Source organism: Microchirus variegatus (genome assembly GCF_963457635.1).
Source record: "Microchirus variegatus genome assembly, chromosome: 22".
Taxonomy (NCBI): domain Eukaryota; kingdom Metazoa; phylum Chordata; class Actinopteri; order Pleuronectiformes; family Soleidae; genus Microchirus; species Microchirus variegatus.
The window spans coordinates 3,096,556-3,111,520 of NC_139823.1; positions in this window are offsets into that span (position 1 = coordinate 3,096,556).

Genomic DNA, 14,965 nt, shown 5'->3' on the forward strand with positions numbered 1-14,965 from the left:
CATGAATGCAGTTTTAAAATGAATAATAGTGGAATCCTAATTAACATTACTGGTAAAACCAGTATCTGATTAAGTATTTCATGCCAACAAATACCTGCATTGAAAAGGGTCCATTACACCGGGTTTATTCAAAATAGCCTTGAGCATTACATACACATGTTGTACGTGTTTAACTCACCGACAGCTTGCTGACACACAATCCAAATGCCCAATTCCAGTGCCCTAACACTTTTGCATAGTACTGTATGTTGAGAAAACCACCTGTGCTTATAGGTTTTCACAGTAAAACTCTTGTGCGGCATAATCACCATCTACGCTGTTCTGTGTGCCTGGTATTACAAGTGTACTGAACAAACATACTGGGTAAACACACCAAGAATGCAGAGCTGCCAGTTTGCAACCCTTTTCATCCCTCCACTGAATCCTTAATGCAGCAGGAGCATTAGAACTGGCCAGGAATAGTTCGTAATATGAGGTACGCCATATCATTATATGTTAATTAAATTACACACAAAAAAGCAGCAACATGTGTATAATACTTCAGACTTAAAATAGAATCACCATTACATACTATGTCCACCAGAGAGCAATGACATGTTTATTTAACAAAGGCAAATTGTTAGTAAAACTCTAAAGATTTAAACTATGGTATCTCATTAATGTTTCTGATGGCTATAACCATTAACATTACTGAATTTTTAACTTCTCACATATCAAAGCTGGTATTGGATAAACACGTAGCAGTCAGGTTAGGCCCAGAGCACAGTCTTAGACGGTTAACATTTTGGGTGGGGTATCAAGTTAAAGGCACGAAATACCAGCAGTGGATTCTCTGTGTAGGAAACAGTGAAGGGTGTTGGTGCCAGGACTGCAATTATTGTGATCCAACCAACGTGTGTTTCTGTCTGTGTGTGCATTTTGGTAAGTGAGCAAGAGAATTGCATGAGAATCCTGTTGGAGGGAGAGAGAGAGAGAGAGAGAGAGAGAGTGGCCTAGTCAGTCAGATTACATTGTCATCCTGAAAATATTTAGGAGCTCTTCCAAAACACTCAACATTGTAACTGGCTCCAGAGTTCCCCTGGGGAGAGGGGGTGGAGAGTTTTGGGGGGGAAGTGGGGGTGGGCTGTCACTGGGAACCACACAAATGCAGCAACTCCTGCTACAGCAGCAACACTCTCGTCTCGCGCTGGTCTACAAGGAGAAGTGATTTACAACTTTCAGGGACACAGATTACTACTGCTCACAAGCAGGGGCTGGCTTCTACACAAGTAGAGAGGAGGCAAAGAACAACAAGAGGCTCGCGTATCCAAATGACACTGATTAGGCTAACCTTTAAATACTAAAACATACGGTGGTGTGGCATATCTCTAGAGGCTGTCTGTGGTGGGCTGATTATTGATTACACAACCAGTAAGCAATCAGAAGAAATAAAGAGAAATGTTTCCATTTTGTGACAGGACTTTGCAAAGAAACACAATGAGTAATTTTGCAACAATGATAAACAGCACACAGACAGTCAAACTACAGCTCTGATAGTTTTAGTGTGACATTATGTTCTACTGTTTCTGGTGGCAGGGTTTTTCTTTGTGCAGAGTTTGGATTATGTGAGGGAAGAGACAAAATGGTGTCAAAAATACAGACTACGTGCATTTGCTTGCTATTGACGGTTGTTTTTTTTCCATCAAAGCACTGAACAGGCTCGTGGAAGACAGTGAAGACCCTCCAAAGAGTTGTTCTGAACAAAAACACCATCAACAACGCGCAGGTAGAAAATGGGCAGTTTGGAATAGTTTCTAAACACTTTTTTAAGACATTTGAAAAGAGAAGATGCCATAGATGAGCAGTGAACGTGCCACACTAACATCATAGTACCGTATTTCATTATCGTCAGGATTCCCACACCTCCCTCAGTGTCAGTTTCAAGGGCTTTTTACAAGAAATTTCCAGGCCATTTTTTGCTCAAATACATGAATCCAGTATTATGTGCTATGACACAGTGCCGACCAACAGCGTGTGGTCAGTCTTTTCAAAACTGCTTAGCAAAACGATTGTGTTCTATGAGCAATAGACACAATGTTTATGAGTTGCAGACATGAGAGGTGGAGGGAGACTCATCAAAACAGTGACATTTAGTCTATTTAGTTTGGGTAAATAACCTCAAATTAACATGTTTTAAAGGATTTCAACATTAATTTGAAGGAAGATTTTGTCCAAATTAACTTAAAATAAAAACATTTAACTCATTGATTGACTACCAAACGTTTTACAGTATATTGACTGATTTCCTAAGACCCACAAAACAGTGTGTAACTAAACACCGGAACTACCAAAAGAAAGAGTGAACTCTCTTCTTTCATCAGACGTCATCAGCAACAAAGGGTTTATTTGAATTGACATCTATAGACGTCATTGGCAGCCAATGAGTTAATAATCTAAGACGATCAAATAGCGATCGGATAGCACGTCACATATGCACGTCAAATTAACATGCATCTCCAGTGTCCACATTCTTATGTCACCTCCCCTTCTTCTGCAAAAATTCCCAGCAGCAGACTACAGTGTCACCTCCTGTGTGTTGCCATATCAACATTTTAATGCCATTAATGACGATGTTAGCATGGAGCATCTACAGTAGGTGGATCCTTGACTGAAATGAGCGGTGTGGCAGACAAAAGCCTCCTCTCTTATTTATTAGCATGCACATCTTCAAGTGGTGTATTGTGAACCTAAGCTCCAATCATTCATAAATGCATGCGCATGTGTACGCATAGACACTAACAGCAGGACCTGTCAATCACCTTCTCCTTCCAATTGCATGCTAACGAGACACTAATTAGGTACCTTTCTCAAACAACCGTTGTAAGGAGGGTCCTGATACACGTACACAACACATCAGGCACGCTGCTGCCAGTAGTACCATCACAAGACAAAGCAGGGTAGAGATATTCAGAGATTTCACTTCCTCCATCTCCAGTAAAGACGGTGAACTGTCGATAACGGCTCTAACGAGGAGCTGTCGTTTCATGCTTGTTAATGGGAGAACAGTATAATGAGGCTCTGAAAATTTGATTTTTGCCTCTGCTACAAATATGGGGATCTACATGGAAAGAGGGCAGAAAATGGTTCAATTCAATTAGATGTGGGTTCTTCAATGCGGGTGGCACTCGAGGGGAGCATTTAATTTCATCCTTATGTAGCAGTCATTGTACGCTGGCTGGGTGCAAACCCTAACCCAGCTACGTCACCCTAATTCTTTCTGGGGGGAAGATTTTTACCAGTATAGTGCGTAGTAGTCGTGGTGTCTTCCACTGACAAGGATCAGGATTAACAAGAGAGGAACCTTGACATTGCTGCAAACCAAGTCCACTAGATTAAATTTTAGCACAAGGCTATGATTACTTTTTTCTCTTAATGGCGGCATGTGCAGAAAATAAAACACACACACACCTCTCCCCTCATCTCTGTCCTGCTGTTGGCTGTAAAAGGACCTGCTGATGTTCGAGTCCTATTTATGCAAATCCCATTTTGCCAGTTCAGTCACAATGGAGTATTGCTCTCTCTTTCTTGTTCTGATGCCTCCGTCTGCTCAGCCTCCATCTCAGCTATTTCTTTAGCCCATTATTTGCTTAAGCAAAAATCAGAAATATTATTTCCACTTCTCCTGGCAGTTTTTTTTGCAAGTTTATATGACAACTTACTGCCATCTGCAAGGCATCCAGAAGATACTGGAGCCAGTTCTCTCAAACAGAAAAAAAGCCTCATTCAAGGGCACAACTTAAATGTTCCTATTTTTAATTCTAATCAAGTTCCCTGGTATGAATGCAACAGAAACTGACAGATGATTTTTACAATCTGATAGGTCTGGGCTTGGCTTCTCGTCTCAAATGTTATTCAGAAAATGCAACACAAAGGTCACTTCTTACACTGAAATTCCAGAGTCAAACAAAATAATTTAATTGGTTTTGAGGATGAGAATAAATGCAAATTTCAAGGCAAGCCCAGCACCTTTTGTTGAAAAGAAGCCGCAGGTGGTAATTATTGGATAAGGGCACATTGAAATTCCATAAATCTCAGTGAATGCTGTAACACTGTTATTAGTGTCTGAGGAGCAAGTTCAATTGGACAAAAAGCTGAAATCAACAGTCAACATTACCTGCCTGGTGCTACTGTTTGCATTTGCTGGTTTTACTCATTTGCATTTAGCCCGATAAGGGCCTGAGGGCAAAATTCTGTACACTGTTAATCATTCAATAATGATTATCATGATTAAGCATCTGTATATACAGTATAATTTTTAGAGAAAGGCAGAGGCAAGATTTCTGTAATGCTTTGGACCATTAATTGTAAAGAAAAGTACATGCATTTGAAGTGTTGCTCTACTTATTCAGTAGTAACAAAAACAAGGTTTAAATGCACAATTATTTAACTAAATGTTGTTGAGTTGGGCTTTCTAATTCACCAATTATTTTATTTTTTTTAATCACGGTTCTGTCATCAATCAGTATTGACCGGTTCCGCACAGCCTGGGGTGATGTATTCATTTCATTTTCCTCTTGAGGCAGGCAAATAATCCTCTGATCTAATGACAAGAGAATAGGTTTGACAATTGTACACAATAAAAAAGACACTGTAATTGTTTGCTTTATGATTGTCACTTGTGAAATGTACAAACATATCAGATCTGTACCACGACACTTTTTGTCATCCTCCTAATGGGCTATGTAGCACATGGTGGAGCTAGGATCTGCAATTCATAGATTGGTCAACAGAGAATCATCAACTTCACATGTGAACAGAAAGAAAAGAATTGGAAAAACACAATGTGCCATTTTAAATTCACACTGCACAATGACAGCGGGAGGATTCGAGATTCAAAGCCATTATTGGTTCTTGTCATATAAGTAATGCTGGCACGTATTAGGGATACGTTGTGTTCTTCTTTGTCCATTTTATTGGCAGGTTACACCGTCACACTGGTATGATGTCACTCTGGTTACATACAATGTGTGTAGGCTGGATGGCCTTCACACGTCGATTAGGGTTGGGTTAACCATTCCAATTAACCACACTACGGCAAGCTAAACTGCACTGAGCCTAGCGTAGCTCATCTGTGAGACATCCCATATTACCCAGACTGAGGGAGCACCTATATGCTCACCTGTTGAGGTGACTTCCTGAGAGCAACATCTCACCTAACCACACCCGGCAGGTCACTGCACTTTACAGCTCACATGGCACACACACAGAATGTGAGGAATGTTGACTGTGACTAAAGATAGATGTGCGACACTACAGACATTACATTTGACATAATACATCTGGTGTAGCAGGAAGGAGACGCACAACTGAACTCCTGTTTTAATTCAAACCATGACCCGCAAATGTCTGCAATGAAATGTTAAGACCTTTCCGCATTCTCCAAAGACTTGAACTGCTCCCCACGCACAATAGCTACATTTCTCTACAATCCTGTACTCACATTCTCGCTTCTGGTTACTGTCGTCTGTGTTAGGCTGGTTTCACACTGGATGCCTGTGCAGGGATTTAAGGCTTTTAGGTACACATTAACAAATGAGAATGTCTCTTTTTGATAATAGACCTCTTGCCTATTATTATTGAGCCATGTGTGTCTCACAGGAAAACATACATAGAAATTATTTACAAACTTCTATTGTGAAATATGTGCAGCACCAATGGATGTGCTGCATCATACTGGTATTTGGTTTAATACATACATACAACACATAATATTTAAAAGTATGTTTTATATAAGAAGCTCCACAGCAGCTCTGCAGGAGGTGACCGGGAGACACGCACCCGGTGTAAATGACAAAGCTGTGCGGGAGCTGCTGCTGCCACACACTGCACACGCATCCAGTTTAAAGCCGACTGTAGTCTTTCCTTCTCACTTACACATACCACCCATCTTAGCAGTCTCTACACTGCTTTGTCTGTCCTACATCTCCACAACAACCATAACCACCTAACCATCATCATCCTTCCCTATGGTCAGCAGACGATGCCCCCCCCCCTTTTTTTTATCTGCAGGGAGGCAACATGTGTGTAATGTCATATTTTGTTACATCACAACATCATATCTTAGTGACAGACGCCTTGCCATGTCCAGCACAATGATTGAAAGGGCAATGAAAACAGGGGGTTAAGGGGAGGGGGATGATACAGATATAGGAGGATGCGGGGGGGGGGGGGGGGGGTATTACACAAGTTGATCTCTTCTTACACACAGAGCTGACTCACTTGTGATACATCTGCTGGCATAGCCTGGGCACCGTGCCATGCTTAGTGGCCAGCTCCAGCAGCAGGACTGGCACTCAGCAGCCCAGCCTGCTCTGATCTCCATCTCACACACTTCACCCTGCACTTCCAGCTCTGTGCATCTGTTCTCCATCTCCGCATCTCTGACTAAGGGTGTGTGAGTGCGTTTACACACACATAAAATCACACACAGAGAGAACATTATAGAGACAATTTCCTGAAGATTTACCATAACCACCTTAAGCTAGCAGTTCAACACAAACACACACATCCACCTACCCACTCACACAACTCAGTTCTGGGTAAGTGGCAACAATGTGCCATTATTTCTCTGACACAAGTGTGGTTCTACGTAAGGGGTGTGCCAGTTTAAAACTCTACAATTATAGCCAAAAATATTATGGTAAAGAAACATCATGACTAAGTTGGGTACAGAACTTGGTACTTTTAAAGTTCCAGACTGTTGCATCGATACTCATAATCATCAAAAATCACAATAATCAAAATGTGCCTCATGTTGAGTGAATCTAGGTGAGAGAGTAATAGAGCAAAATACCAGCATGACTACACAAGTCAAGTCACAGTAATAAGGAGCTAAAACAATAGCAAGAGTAGCAAATCTTTTCATAGATCAACAAGGGCAACGCTCAAAGCATATAACCCTCACTCCTACATGAGTGATGTGAAATTCAGACTTGGCCAGGACAACACACCAAACCAGATATATTAAGACACCAGCACCGCATCAGTGGAAACAAACAGAAGTAAGGTACGCAAGTTCAGACAATGGACTTAGGTTGGATTAGGTCCAAATTATACCAATTCACTCAGGTCTAGAAAAGGTCCTTGGTCTATGACTGAACGTCTAATGCACAATTGCATCCTAGCTATTCCAGAGAAAGCCGAAGCAGAGGGGTAAATTAAACAGTTGCTTGTTGATTGGTGGCACACTATTCTCTACAACCAATTAACTGCTGGTGTTCTCTACTTCAAATTAAACCCCTTTTTAAATCTAGTCCTTATTACCCTCAGATCTATTTTGACTGGGTCTGAATAGTTTCAGATTCCCCTGTATATATGTGTGTAGATTTGTAGATGTATGAATGTTCTCGACAAGAATTAAGGCAGATTTCCACAAAGTCACAATTACAAACCCATGGGGAGATGAGACCTAAAAAAAAAAAAAAAATAAAAAGTACTTTCTTGTTCATGGTTGTGTTACAGTATTGACTGTAATAAACTGCTGTTATAGTAATATTACTGGTAGATCATAAAACCGCTCCTAGACCAAATGCATACACGCAAAGCAAATACGAATGCCTTTCCATACAGTAGGTTTCTCTCACTTGCGGATCAAATGACATGGCAAACAGAACCACCATTTGCCGAAGAGAAACTGTGCTGCCCTCTCTGCAGACCCCCTTCTTTCCTCCCTTCCCTTGACCGTGCTCTTTAGTCCGTGACTCCCTCCTTCCATCCAGACAGTTGCTCCCACACTCGGGCCACATTCCTCCTCTGCTCATGCTGGGAGGACGTCTCCCTGTGGCCAAAAGCATTGTGGGAAATCCCAATGGCCTGGCCCTTTAGAGGCCATGCAGACCACTGACGAAGCGTGTAAACGAGATGCGCGTTACTCACTTGCTGCTCACACGGCTTACTTACTTCTTGTAAGCCACTTGCCAACATATTAGCAATCATCCACAAGCGTCATTAATGTCTTGATACTGAAACTCAGAACAAACGCAACAGATCCAAGCAGCACTTAATGCAACCCACGCTGAGCAAAACCTCGATTTAGAGCAGCTGCAACCATTAGACAGGAAAGGAATTACATGTCAAGGAAGGTGATGCCCAAAAGATTAGTTTTGCACATTAAAAGTCACCAAGCAACATAAACAACTGGTTTCTCAAACTGTCAGACCATGTGACACACCTTAGCCATCACTGACCTGGCATTTCAACAGACAAACAAAAATGTATATTTGACTACAACACATTTGCAGAGTCTCCTCTGTTATCAAACAACAAAATTAGCACACTGGAGAGAATATGAACCAGATTGTGTTCCTGAATTACCCCACTTTGCACTGGTGTCATTTCAATGGAATTTTAAACACACTGGTGGGCAACCTACCCAATTAAATATACAGGCACAGAACAATATACGCACACTCGTCCTCATACTATCACACAGAGGAAAAACTCACATGTGGCAGTATTTAGCCTAATAATGTCCAAGATGCACTGAAAACTGTGCTACTTTATAGCATTCACTATTCCCTCGAGTCAGAGCTCTGCACATTTCTGCTTTAACTTCTCTTAGGTTTCTCCAAAACTATGCATGCTTTACAACCTTTGACCCAGTTATTGCCCTCAAGGTAATATGTTGAAAGCACATAGCGTATTGCCGTGTTAACCCATGCAAAATGCAATCTGCCGGGCAATCCCGATATTAGAGACACCAATAACTCCCACCCTGACTCCTAACACTAGCTTTTCAAGAAAGGAGACATGGATAATTTTGTTACACACCTTATTGTCACAGTTTTGCATCAGTTGACTACGCCTACTAGAATTTGCATAGAGTACACTGTACATTTGAGGCATGTCATTTGTTTCCATTCCTTCCAAGATGATCAGAGATGAGTCACAAGCAAAAAAAAAAAAAAAACCATTCACCCCACGTTTGAGTAGAAGCAGTGACTCAAATCCTGTCGAAAAAGAAGGTAAGTTACAGTACAAAAAGTGGGTCCATTTTGGATATGATAATGGGTTAGGGTTATGGAAATGACACAAATACTGATAAAGGAGAAGAATCCACACATGCCAGAATTCAGCTGTGTTGTGACAACATTTTTGCACCTCCTTTTATCTTTCAATCTACATTTTATATTTAAATTTTCTTTATAAACTCTAATGTATTAACTGTTAACTCTTAATCCAAAATATAAAAGGCAAACACAAAACATCAACATTCCTATAATCAAACTGAACAATTCAATTTACATTGAATCCTGATCGATATAAAAACAGCAATTCCCTAGTGTATACTACACTTTTTACAATAAAAAAAAGTTAATAAAAATATCACAACAACCTAAACCATGTGATCCAATTTGTGATGTCTTTGTGTTATTGTTCAGACTAGAGTTACAAGCAGCCAGCAAGAACATCAAGTCATAAACCAAGTCTCCTATTGTTTTGCATGTGTCCTAGTTAAAGGACATAGAAAAACAGCCACACACTGGTGACATAATGGCTTAAAGTAATTATTGCTGACATTTAAGGTGCAAGAAGAACCTTGTTTTAATTTACAAATATTAAATTTAGTCACTTCAGCTGATTTGTATCTGGTTTAACAAACCACTACAGTTTTTTTGGCAACATTTATGTTGTGACAACAAGACTAGCAACTGGGGTGACCATCTTGGAATAAAAGATGAAATTGGAATAACAGGAGTTTGTAGTTATTCACATTTTCCACACATGGCTATTTATGACATTAGGAATGGGCTCTTTCAAACTGAAATAGTTTATAATTAAATTGACTTTGTGAAGCCCAATGCGATATCTCCAATGTCATTTTCTGTCGGACCAATAAAGCAGAGCGAAGATTTTCTTTGGTTACTATTAAATAGTACAAAGGAAAGCATAAAAACACATCTGCCATGCACACACCTATTAAGTTCATCTTAAAGTGGGCAGGTTATGAATCTTTTCTTCATTTACTTCAGTAAAAAACGATTAACAATATCTACTTACTGATAGACCAATCATTACAATTCTAAAAAATGTAAACCTTCAGGTTTTCCAATTCACAAAAGGTGAAAGGATGACAGACATTCTACCTGTAGAACATAAAAGACTCCACATGCCAGGAGCTCGCTCTCTACATGACAATTCAGACCAAGAACACGTGATAATATTCGTCACCGTTGATTGATCCATACAAATGCCTCAAAAAAGTCAGACTAAAACCAAGAGCTTTGACTTGTGTGAAATAAACCAGGATTTATCGTAAATTCACAAAGGCTCCCTTTACACCTGGTGTTCACAACAAGATCACGGTCAAATCATGATCATCCCCCTATTCTTCTGCAAAGATTTCCAGCTGCAGACTAGAGTGTCACGTTCTGTGTGCTGCCATATCAAAAACAACAACAACAACAACAACAACAACAACGTAAGCCACACGATTCTGAAGTCATCTTCAACAAGCGGAAAAACCGACACTTTCACGTTAGCTGTGCTCGTAGGACATCATTGCAACACAGCTCAAGTAGTTGTTGTGGGTGGAGCGCAGACACATTGGAGATGCATAGTATTTACCTCACCTCCCGAAGTGGTTTGGCAGATTGGATAACAATCCGTCCTTGGGTGTTTTTACATCTGTACTTAAAAGAGGACAGGCGTGATCCGATTGCCATCTGATCACAGTAAACGCATTGTAATGCCAGGTGTACAGGGGGCCAAAGTGGAGTGGATCACAATCTCTCTTTTTTCCAGTTGGTAAACCACATAGACAAAAATACAATTTATATAAAAACTACAGGAGATGGACATTAGATTCACATGCCATCACCATCCGGTGCTTGTGTCTAGTTAAATGGCCAGAGAAAACCTTTAAAACTTCAAAATGTGGCATTTCCTTTAAACCTCAGGTGGTCAGCATTATGTCATGTTATGGGTTGAAAGGTTACTGAATTAAGTTAAGTCGGTTAAGTCTGTGGCAAGACCTGTTTCAAAATGTAATTATCATTGAAAAAAATGTTTGATTAGCATACTTTGAAAATCTGTCCAGTATCAGTCAAACGTGGGTTTGTAGATAAATGAAAACACGGCAAAAGCTGGCAGTGGAACTGCAACATTTAAAGAAGTGTGGAGATGACCAATGATTATTATATTAGTAATAACAATAAAAGCATTTTTCGTGTGTATGGGTTGGTTTTGAACATTTTCAATACTACTGTAACAGAAAAGGTAACCAAGCTCATTTTGAACACAATAACTATGATTTTAAATGGTCACATTCTTTCATCTGTAATCATTTTCATCAGCTAATTAGTAGCATCTAGCTAAAGAGGCTCTCAGCTTAGCAAAGGGATTTCAGCGCCGATAGTTGAGGTGACTTCAGGTCATCACAGCAGACCCTCAGGCTCTACCACAGAGCATCTCTGTTTGTGATGACCCCTCCCCTCCATGCAGCCCATCATTGCCATAACTGTCAATCACAGCGGAGGATCATGAAAGCAGATTGATAGGTACATTCTGGCTCAGCGAGACACATCCCAGAGGATCCTGTATGTGCAACAATCACCACAGGAGACCAAGACCTCCTACATTGAAAAGATATTAAATGTTCTATTAGAAAAACACATTCATATTTATAGCTTCGACTGCTTGGAAAGGCACACTGGGCTATAACGGCTTACTAGTTTGAGCTGGTCCTTAGAGTCTGGAAATATTTGTTTGGAAATAAAGTTCTCCTTTCTTATTTTTATCTAAACGCCTTTCTTGCGGGTGGCTGGTTTAAAATGGTTAGCTTTGAAATTAATCTTATTAATTAATTAATTATAAATGAACATGCCCTTAGGCACGAATGACTTTAAGATGAGTAATGGATAAAAACTAACAGTAATAGATGATTTCCATCATTCAGCCCCATAAATTTCTTGTTTGAGGGTTTTAATAATAGGTGTGTGTTGTCAGAGTACAGTGTTTTTTTGTTTTTTTTTGCAATATCACCATTTTCTATCCATCTTCTAACCTTGCTGTAGTATTGCCTGTAGTTTTATCTAATAACCATGTAAACCACTTACAAGACAAGACAGCTTCAAAGTGGACTGGTCACATTAGGCTAATGTCACTATAGACCGATGCTGAGCCGATATCAAGTCCCATCACTACTTATTTCAGAGGCATGAAAGCTTAAGGACAATGGGGCAACAGAAGTCACATCTTAAGTTTGATCCTCATCATGACTTTGACATATATACAATATAGTAGTTTTACTAGAAACTAAGGAATGTAAACATACATCCATGAGTCTTCTGTGGGGAATGTCAAAATTTACTGTACATAATTGTGCATCATAATTTTATGTACAGTACTTCACCATTGTTAGTGTTGCCAAGGCCCAGAGAAACTGTAAGCACTTGGATAATTACAACTTTATTGAATTATCGCAACACTTCAACAACCTTTCCGAAAAAGACTAATATACACGTGCAAACCCACTGTGTAAGATTAAGGCAAAAAAGTAATGATCAAAAACACCTCTGTCAAAAACAAGGATGCGTTTATGACTATACATTTCATCTCCGACTGTAGGGAGGACTGATTCAGGAGACTGAATTAATTCATTTATTTTGATGGGATACGCCTTACTCAGAAGATTCAGAATGAGGAAAAATTAAATGAATGAACATCAAAATGTTTACAGAGTGAAAATTCCAATTACAAGCAGAAAATAGTGGGTCTCATCTTCTGTATGAAAGGAGAGGACAGGTCCCTGTCACCCACTACCCAGGCAATAAGACAAACCAACACATCCCTCTGTGTCATACACAACACAAGCCTTGAGGGTTTTAATTAGAAAACCCATGAAGCAAACAAACACACGGAAACATGAGGAGCTAATACACAGAGGGGGAAATGAATCCTTTGCCGCTTTACATCGATAGCCATTTTCCTGCATCCTTCACCTCACTGTGGTTTTTGGTTAACACGCTTCAGCTTAGATAGCAGATATATAAACAGTGTGCACGCTGTTCTCAGGAAGTGCGCCCTGACCATGTTGTGTCCTCCCCATGTGCAGATCAGAGAATGAGACCAAACATAGCACTGATAGTCCAGAGCAGCTTTTTTTTTTCTTCAAGCTGATTTCCTAACCACCAAGATCAGTTATACATGGTAAAAGCTTCCCTCACCAAAATATAGCTATCAATGTACGGTAGATAACGTGGTAGATAAATGTCAAAGAGATAGTGACCAATGTTAGGAACACCCAGCGCTGTGCCTGTTAATGCTGCATCATAGCAGGGGCAAGGCATTCCCGGTTTGTCTAATTACAATCATTACATCATGCTCAATATTCTCACAAAAGTTGAAAATGCTACGTAAAGCTGGAAAAATGCATGTCTAATTTTTTTCATAAACAGAAAATAGTTTACTGCGAAAACCTGGCTGTGTCCAAATGACTCCATTGTTCATTTATTCACCAACCTTCGGTGTTGAAACTTAACAGTTTACAGTAAGCAGCATCCACTTATTATGACATCATTTTCCATCATCTCTGACAGATTAATTATCACATGACTGATATTTTTTTCAAAGGAGTAATTCAATGCATTTTGGGGGATTTTTAGGGGCACCGTAATGGTTGATGAATTTCACGAGCAGATGTGATAAAACACTGAGAAAGAAACATGTTTACCAGCAGTTAAATATGCACTGGATGTATGTGTGAGGTGATACAACGTGAAACAAAAAAAAGACAGACAGACAGACAGACAGACGTGTGCTGGGTTACCTCAGAAGCCCCCCTGCCCTTTCAGCAGGGCCTCATATGGAGAACCAGGCCTTGGGTCCCCTGGGCACTGATGTCTGCTCTCCACTCGACCCCTCCCAGTCAGCCACGGAGGCTGTGCAGGAACCTGGCCCACTCACGACACCCTACAGCCACAAGTCATTCACACCTGGAACAGAGAGGGAGAGAACTTTGCTCATCGGGTGAAAGGAAAGCAAACGGCGAGGATAAAGACTCGGTTGTTCGTGTCGACAAGACTAACATGCAACGCACATGTAATCAGTGGGGGTACAGTAACAGTGCATACCTGACACCCGTTTATATTTCTGCCATGAACCAATGTGCACATAAGAAACGCCGAGACAGCCTACTGTGTGTTTCTTTATCAAGAGCTTCCTTGTTTCTTAGCATCCTGGACCAAGTCCTCCTCCTTCTAAGTCAGTGGTTCTCAAACTTTTTCTAGGCCAAAGGAGGTTCACACACAGCCTTAACCAGTCTTTATAGGTAAATTACTTTTCAGGCTGATTTTTTTGTCAAATAAAAGTCGGCACAGTAATATCAACATGTGTATCGCGTTCAATTTTTCTTCATAAAACAATTAGTTAAAAACTTAATTTCTCAGTCCCAGCCATATATTACCAAACAGTGCAAGCTAAAAGGCATCTTTTTCTAGACATTGACAGCGCAAAGACAATAAGGGAAAAGTAATGCGCACAGAAACGATAAATACGAAACAGCCCCAAAACTATGCAACAGATGTACATTAATAGCAGACAGCAGTGTTGCCTAGCAATTGAGAAGAGCAGTCTTGTAACAGGAAGGTTCAATCTCAGCAGCTGCATTCAAAACTGTCCTTGGACAAGAGTGAGCCCCTACCTGTGAACACAGAATTCAATTATAATTAAAATGACACTACTTTATACTTTGACGCTTTACAGGGTAAGGGATAAAAAATAAAACACACAAAGATCCAAACTAAGGACTGTAAAGAAAAATAATTGTAGGAATCATAAGTCTTTGTGAGAAAGTGGGTTCTGTTTTCAAATTGCTCTCGATTACAACATCAGCTAAAGGTCTAGTGGGCGAAAAAGTGAAACAAAGCAAAAAAAAAAAAAAAAAAAGCTGCTGCTGTTGAGACAACAAAGCAATTTAACATAAAGG